Source organism: Linepithema humile, chromosome 6 (genome assembly GCF_040581485.1).
Source record: "Linepithema humile isolate Giens D197 chromosome 6, Lhum_UNIL_v1.0, whole genome shotgun sequence".
Taxonomy (NCBI): domain Eukaryota; kingdom Metazoa; phylum Arthropoda; class Insecta; order Hymenoptera; family Formicidae; genus Linepithema; species Linepithema humile.
The window spans coordinates 16,125,521-16,133,393 of record NC_090133.1 but is presented as its reverse complement, the minus strand read 5'-3'; the positions used below and the strand labels follow the sequence as shown (position 1 = coordinate 16,133,393).

General features: G+C 35.1%; 1 long non-coding RNA gene across 1 annotated transcript in view; it reads right to left on the bottom strand.

Moving 5' to 3' along the window:
* Positions 1–2,731: 2,731 nt before the first annotated feature.
* Positions 2,732–7,873, bottom strand: part of LOC105670434 (uncharacterized) — a 139,786-nt gene continuing 134,644 nt past the window's right edge. Inside the window, exons 12-13 of the long non-coding RNA XR_010890837.1 lie at positions 3,893–4,120; positions 2,732–2,746 (exon numbers count right to left, since the gene is read on the bottom strand). This is a non-coding gene — a long non-coding RNA (uncharacterized lncRNA). The remainder of the gene's footprint in view (positions 2,747–3,892; positions 4,121–7,873) is intronic.

Below are 7,873 nucleotides of genomic sequence, written 5' to 3'. Positions count from 1 at the left end.
ACTACAAAACAATGTAGCTTACATATCTTTATTTATATAACTATAGTTATATAAATTTACGTAACTAATTATTGAATATAAAATTGGTTTTTATTGTTGAACATGTTTGCTCGTTGATTACGTTAAAATACCAATTACGATAAATTTTGATATCGCGAAGTGCGATCTTGTATTGCGCTGCAGGAGTAAAATGATGAGGAGGTCCAAAGCGCTCCATGCATCATGTTTCCCTCTAACTAGAACACCGAGATATCAACAGGTGCTCCCAAAATCGGTCCCTCACGAGAGTAATATCCAGTCCACTCAGTACAATTACTCACTCTCCCGCTCCATTTCGCTCGGAGGCGCGGACCGCGCGCCGATAAAACTTATGACTGCTCCAAACCCACGGCTCTTCGATCGGCGGCGAAATAACGTTTTCGGGTCAGAGAAGACGCGTCGATAGCATCTCCGACGATGTTCCCTTAATTCGGAACTGTCACGCCCGTGATATAGTATACAATGCAACCGTTCGAGAAACGGGCTCTCTTCGAATAAGTTTCCAAAAGAAAAGCGAGTAAGCTCCAAGCTACGCGGAAGTCTTGCACGTCTTGCGATATCGAAAATACAATTTTGCCTCTTCTCTGCATTTTTCGTGTCAATTTTTAGACGTTATTTTTGCAAGCACGCAAAAAAATTGATATGTTAAATAATTCGTGCAAGTTATAGAAAATCAAATTAAAAAAAAGTGAAGTACAAAAATAGAACGCAAGAAGGCAGCCAAATTGCCACGTAGCAACAAACATGTTTTCTCATTAATGTTTATGCTACAGAACGTCAGGAATCGAATCAACTTCTGAGTCAAATCATTCGACTCCGACATTCTGAAGTACGAATTACGTGTTCGTTGCTCCATGGCAATTTGGCTGCCTTCTCGCTCTCCGCTTTTCACTTTGCTCCTTCTTATTTTAATTTCTATAAATTTCTGTTTCTGAAACTTCCTGCTTTTTTGACTCGTGTAAAATAATGATTTAATTTGATAACGGTTACGCGCAAACTTTTGTTTTTCGTCCAACGTTTTAATTGCAACGTGAACGGGCTTGCGTGACTTAACGGAAATATTCATACTACAAATTCAATACTGTTATTTCGAGTTACACTAAAGATAAATTGTCTGGTGGATAATTATTCGATAAAAATCATTAAATCGAAACATATACATATATTATTCGCATTCTTACGTTAATTTTATTCGCTCCTTTCCTTCGTATTTATTGAATTAACAATATTTATTCGTTGAACGAAAAACTGGACGAGTGCAACATTATTTTTGAAGCGTGCATGGTAATAATAAATTCTTGCGATATCGTAAAATACATTTCTCTTCAATTTGGTCAAACGTAGAATGAGCATTTACTTTGAAGTACCGTTTATGCGTGCTAAAAAAATTATCCCCCGTTACTATATAATTCAACTATAATTAACGGTATAATTTCTACCATCTGATTAAGCGTCACGACTCAACCTCGCGTACGTTCGACCAGATAATTAACCAGAGCGAAATTAGCGATACCCGTTATCGAGTGCGCGTTTTGCTCGTCGTTCCGGTGATTCGTTACGCTCGCAATCGTCGTGCTTCGCGTGCATCGCGCCGCGTCACGAAGGGAAAAATGATAATTAACCACCTTGGGTGGACACTTTCTCACCCGAATCGAAGGCACCGAACCGCGCGCGCAGTTACAGCTTGCGCGTAATAACAGTTTATGCGGACCCCGGGACTAAATAATGCTTGCGCGCACGTTGATTCTCTGATTCCAGCCGCTCCAGGCGGGTCTCATTCCCTCCCCCGCTCCCTCGCGCCTTTTCGACCCCCTTTCGATTCAGGCACTCCACCGACGATCGTCGTACGTGCGGTCAGCAACGGTAATAATCGTGATGGCCGAGGGTAGTTACGCGCGCGCACTGTCGCGTGCAAGTCTCGCATTCAAGGACGGAGAAATTTTAAGGAAATCCTAATTGCGCTAATACCCAGGAATTACAATTTACGCAAGGTGTTGATCGCGAAGATATGCGGATACTGTAATTTTGCCCGTAACCAGCGTTTTGCGCTTACAATGTACGCGACGTGCCCGATGTCAAATGTTTCTGTTTTTCTTTCGGAATAATAAAGTAAACCGGACGGACGTCTTTCTGCAAATAATTATTTCAAGGTAAGGACTCGCGCAATTTGCATCAAGTTTGCATGACATTTCATGCGGATCGCAAATATCAACTGCACAAAATAAAAAAGTATTAGCCCTGCGTTCAGGATTTATGGTGAAATTAATATTCGCTTGATGGATACAGATGAAACATTTACGTGTAATTGTATACCGGGAATCGGCGACGCAAAAGACACGCGATTCCATTCGGATCGGTGCTAAAGTATGTCCAAAAGCGACTCGAGAAACGAACCGAGACCGAAATATTTGATCCGCGGCTCCAACCTTAGCGCTTCTTCTTCTTTTTCCTCTTCTCTTTCCTCCCGCTGCGAGGCGCACGCTCGCAGCTGTAATGCCATTTACGGCTCTTTCGCTGCAGCACGTGGTACGCTTTTTTTACAAGACTCGACAACATCTTGTCCACTTTTGACGAACAACGCCGATTATTCGATCCGTTTATGCCTTCCTCTCTCTATTTCTTTATGTTGACGACACATAAACAAGTCGATCTTCTGTTATATCAGATCTTGGGTACCGTAAAGATTGCATCCGCTTGCATAATATCGCTTAAATAAGCATTCATCAATAAGAATTATACATGTTGAATTTTTTTAAATCGTCTTATTTTATAAAAGAATATTAATATTATTTAGCTTTATTTAGCTTCTTTCACGTAAAAAAATCTTTCAATCAAAAATAAAGTTAGAATATTAATTTCATATTTTTATGTTGCGTTTGCGCTATAAAATTGATATTGCAATTTTTTTGGAGAGACCAAAAATACATTAATTTAATTGACAACATCAATTGTATATCATTCAATAAGCAAAAATTACGCGCATACGGACTTTGCGTCGATGCGGTAATTTACGAGCAGGTTATCGTCGCGGAACGAATAAAACGTTCGTAATGTTTTACCACCTTTACGCACTCGAATTAAATACGCGCTGTATGCACCGACACATGGCACCGTTCACGAAAAGCGCTTAATCCGAAACGGCAATCGCGTAACGCAAGCATGAAGCCGAATATATTCACTTTTACGCCCAACGTGCGGCCTTCGACTTTCGTGAGGGACGATTTTTTAATTAGATTCAGCACCGTCGACGTAAGCCAGGGAGCGGCAGCGTTAACTGCGGGGATCTTGCTGTACGTCCGCGTGTACTGGTTTAATTAATAAGGAGAAGGTTGGTCGCGCGAGCGAGAGACAGCTGCCGTGCCGCGAAGGCACGAGTGCCGTTCACTTTGATCCGTCTTCTTTGTCCGTCCCGTTTCCGAAACGTTTCGAGAAACACGTGCCGTACTGGTACTGAGTAAGCAGATTTGGCGAATCCGTGCAACCCGCCGATTTCACGATTTCAATATTAAGGACACTCGAAACTGTTTCCATCGCATTCATTGATAGACTCGAAAATCGCGAATGATAATCGTTATCGTGTCAGCAATTAAATTTCCAAATTGAAGCTCGCTTTAAACAATCAATAATTCACGACAAAATTCGAAATAGAAATCTATTTGTAATTTATGTAACAAAAAACATTTTAAAAATCAGAATCACATGTATAAAATATACAAATTGCTGATATATATTTTATATATGTATTCTAATTTTTTAAATGTTTTTTTTTTGTATTATACAGTATAAAATTGACAGAATAAAACAAATAAAGAATAAATATATATGCGCGACGTATGCATCTTGAAATATTTACCTTGTTCTTTCTCAACCTGTTATTTATGTTAACCTGTTATCTCAACCTGGTATTTATTTTGCGTCTCCTTTTAAAGATGATAAAAGTTTATGATGTTCTTATATCTGCTCTTTTCTCTTGATTTACTCTCATCTGCTCTCGATCTTCGAATGATTAGTGTGTAAAACCTTTGGATGAGAAAGCTTGCTCGTTTGTAATGTAACATTTTGCTTTGACTTTCCACTTAATCTGTAAATAATTTTTTGAATTATACATTTGCTTAAAAGAAATTTTTTTTAATATTATGCAAAAGCAAAATTCACATTCTTCGTTTCTTCAAAATTTGTGGCAAATCTGAAAAAATTATTCCTGCAAATTTATTGTATTATGCATTTATGTTTGAAAAATAAGTAATTCAATTATTATAGAAAAAATTTCATTTATTTATTTCTTTAATTGCAGATTTATTGAAGAAATGCAAACATTTATCAAAAAAATAAATATAACAAACATTTTTTCAACATTTTAACAAATACATTCTTAAAATCTAATTTCTACTTCTAATCAAAACCGAGACCTCCTCATTGGCCTCCTTTTGCATCCTTCTTTTATTGGTTTCGTCTTTCGAGGACATTCTAGGAGGAAGTTTTACATCACATTCTGCTAGATCTGAAAGTTCTCGAAAGAGGAGCCAAATTTCCGCGAATCGCTCGCCACGAGTTGTAAATTATATTAAAAACATAAATAATATTAAAAAATATATAATATAATATACAATAAATAAATATATATATATATATAATATAAATAATATAAGTATATATAAAATATATATATATATATATATATATATATATATAATATAAATAAATATAAATATACAGGTATACTAGATTTACTATGACACTTGTTGACAAAACTGAGATCATTTTAAGGTACTACTAACGACAATATTTAAAAGTAAGTAGTTACAAACTTGAATTGGAGACACTTTATCTTTAATTCCATAAAATAACTTGATCATAAATCGTTTCCGTCATAATAGTGTCACACCATAAATACCGTTATTATATTGAGCTCTAATCAAAATAAGACTCGCACAGTATAATAAACATGTTAGACTACAATTAAATCTATCATCACAATTTAAAATTAGTTATAGGCTCCAAAATTACCAATAATTAGGAATAAGAGGCGAAAAGAGCCGTTGCAAGGTTTATCATCACACATTTCAACATTATTGAAACGAACATTTTGTCATCGAACATAAGAGCATCAAACATACGAACATCAGGTATGTCATTTATTTGTTGTAAATAGATTCGAAATTTATATTATTAAATATAAATATATTATTATTTATATTATTTATATTAAACGTTTTTCTTCCTGTAATTTCACGATTCAATCCATCCACTTTTCTTCAACGTTTTTAGTATATTATAGAGTTCAATACCCTATTATACTACATTTTATTATATTTTATTTGTCATTAATAGGTGTAAAATAATATAATTTATCTATATAATAAAAAATAATAATTATTATAATATATAATAATATTATAATTATAAAAATATAATAATATTATATAATATATAAACATAATATTATAATACCTTATAATATAATTAAGGAATATTGTTTTTATCTTTGTTTCATTTTTAGAAGATTGATTACAGAAAAGAAGCAGCCGCTAGGGCCAGCGCCGCCGAGTTTAGGAGCGGCGCTATCCGATTCGATTAATGTTCAAAAAATTTATTAAAAATATTTTTTTCTTTAATAGCAATAGTACCTCATGAGTGACGTGGAAATCTATTAAAATATTTCCACATAATAAATTTAAAAATAAAAAAAATATTTTTAATACATTTTTTTAATTTTTAATGATCAAAGGAGAAGATTATAATATATTAATTTAAAATTGTTTACATCAAACGTTTCTGCCTGTCATCAGGCCTTCTTCAGTGTACATTAATAAAAAGAAAAATTCGCTCGCAATAATTACATAAAGTAAAAGATGTGGAAGACGTATTAATAATCCTTTCCAACCAAATTGTTGTTCGGTAATAAATAAGTTAGGATTGTATTAATTTTATGATGGTGAAGAGCTTGTCCACTATCTGTTCTTCGCTTTTCAATCTTGTTCTCTCTACGTGGACAAGCTCTTCACCATCATGAAATTAATACAATCCTAACTTATTTATTACCGAACAATTTGGTTGAAAAGGATTATTAATACGTCTTCCACATCTTTTACTTTATGTAATTATTGCGAGCGAATTTTTCTTTTTATTAATGTACACTGAAGAAGGCCTGATGACAGGCAGAAACGTTTGATGTAAACAATTTTAAATTAATATATTATAACCTTCGCACGAAGAACTAGTATTGTGGTTCTTTACGCTCCTACTGATTTTATTTGATTTTGTTAATCACTACCCTGGTAGAAATTGCCAGTTTAACGCCAAGACAGAAGTATGGGCCTTTTACTTGTTTGCCAAGACGTAGTCTATCTAAAAAAATTTAGAAAGGCTATAGTATGGCCCAGAATGATATTTAGTCTGGCGCTATGTTTAATCAGTAAGCGTTCGCCAGTCTTTGCTGCCGGGAAAAAAAAAGTTTGGGCCTTACTTGTTTACCAAATCATAACCTATCTAAAAAAATTAGAAAGGATAGATAGATAGATAGTGCCAATCCACAGTCGCCCCAGTATTGCGGTGAATTTGTGGCGCTGGCACAGCCATTTATGACGAGTTCGTGTGTGGCCCTGACTAATTCGCCAGTATCATGCCCGAGTTGGTGACTGACAAGCTAGTCGGGGCCATAATAAGGCCCAGAATGAATTTCTACCAGGATAGAGTCTTATATACAATATTTATTAATTTCAAAAGAGAAGAACCTAACATTTATCGGATACCGTCGCTGAAATAATTCCGAGCTCTGATATAGATGAAGTCGGCACGAGTCAGGGAGACATGATAGGTGACGAGGAAATACGAGGAAGAAGAGGAGTAGTCATTGCGGAAGGGAGACTCGGCATTATAGACACGCTGGGAACCTTAAAAATATATTAAGATTACATAAATAATCACAATTGTTATTTAAGTGCAAGCAAATTACCATTCAAAATAATAACATCTATATAATAACATATAACTTATATGTAATATACATATATATCTCACAAAAATAGGTATATAATAAATACAACATAAATAAAAAATTATATAAAATCAGCGACATAAAACATGTTAATAGACAAAAATATGCATAATTAATGCAATAAAAAATAAATTTATTAAGATAATAAATAATTATAATAATTATAAAATAACAATAGGCTGTAAACATTTTTTTAAATCTCTGGTTTTGTGACATCCGGGTTTTCAACCCTCGCTATTTTCGCGCGCTCGCGGCGGAAACAAAGAGAAAGGGGGCGGGTTGATAGGCACGATTGAGAATTAGGGAAATTAATAAATAAGGGGTAATATAAAAGGGGTGGCTATAAAGGGGATATCTTCAATTCGCGAGGCCGAACGCTAAGCGTACGCGAACGGAAGGGCTAATGCGGATAAAATACGGACGCACGTCTCGCGGGCTAAGTCGGGCCGGCTCGACTATAGATTAAAATACAAAACAATTAGGGTGCTTTATCATTAATTTATCGTTATCAATTCGGGTAGATTTAAGATCCGCAGCCGAAAGGTTGGCGGCAATAATTTATTAAAAATAATTTTCGGTTGCGGCCTTGAGTCGTAAAGGACCGTAACTTCCTCTGGCTTCGAAAGGATCAATGCTTGGTTCAAGAACTCGAAATGTTTGAGCAGTTTGTTACGTCCTGTATTTGTGGGAATGCGGGCTTAAGATATTGGAATGTGAAAAGAAAAAAAAATTGATACTATTAAGAAATTTGAAGAATGTTATGCGTGAAATAGTGCCCTATTCTTGACTCGCGGGACCAAGCGGTGAACCTTTTACGCTAAAGTCGAAGGCAAGGGC